Below are 554 nucleotides of genomic sequence, written 5' to 3'. Positions count from 1 at the left end.
AGTGGGGGGGTGCCCAGGGGGGCTCGGGGGTGTCCGTGGCGTTCGGGATGTGCCCCTGCCGGGGTTGGAGTGGGGTCCTGCCGCCGGCTCCCTCCACACGGTGCTGCCTCCATGTCCCCTGTGCCCTCCCCACTCTGCTGGGTTTGGGGTTTAATTCATTTGAAAGGGTTTTTTACACCTTATGGCAGCCGCTCCCCTCGTGACCTCGTGTTTGGTGGGTGTGAGGTGACAGCAGCACCTGGGGCTGGGGGCGTGGGGACACCAGGGACAGGGCCAGGGGACACATCCAGCCCCTGCAAGCTGCTCCACGGGGAAAGGGACCTGGCAGAGCCATCCCTGGGGGACACTGGGCTGTGGATGGACTGGTGATGGTGGGGACACTGTCCTGGCCCTTGGGTGAGAGCCCAGATGGGACAGAGCCATCCTTTGGGGACACTGGGGCTGTGGATGCACTGGTGATGGTGGGGACACTGTCCTGGCCCATGGGTGACAGCCCAGGGCCCATTCCCTCCCTCTGGAACCATGGCGGGGGCACCACGACTTTGTGTCCCTGC

This window comes from Geospiza fortis, unplaced genomic scaffold (genome assembly GCF_000277835.1).
Source record: "Geospiza fortis unplaced genomic scaffold, GeoFor_1.0 scaffold777, whole genome shotgun sequence".
Taxonomy (NCBI): Eukaryota; Metazoa; Chordata; class Aves; order Passeriformes; family Thraupidae; genus Geospiza; species Geospiza fortis.
Note: the sequence above shows the minus strand (reverse complement) of the source record.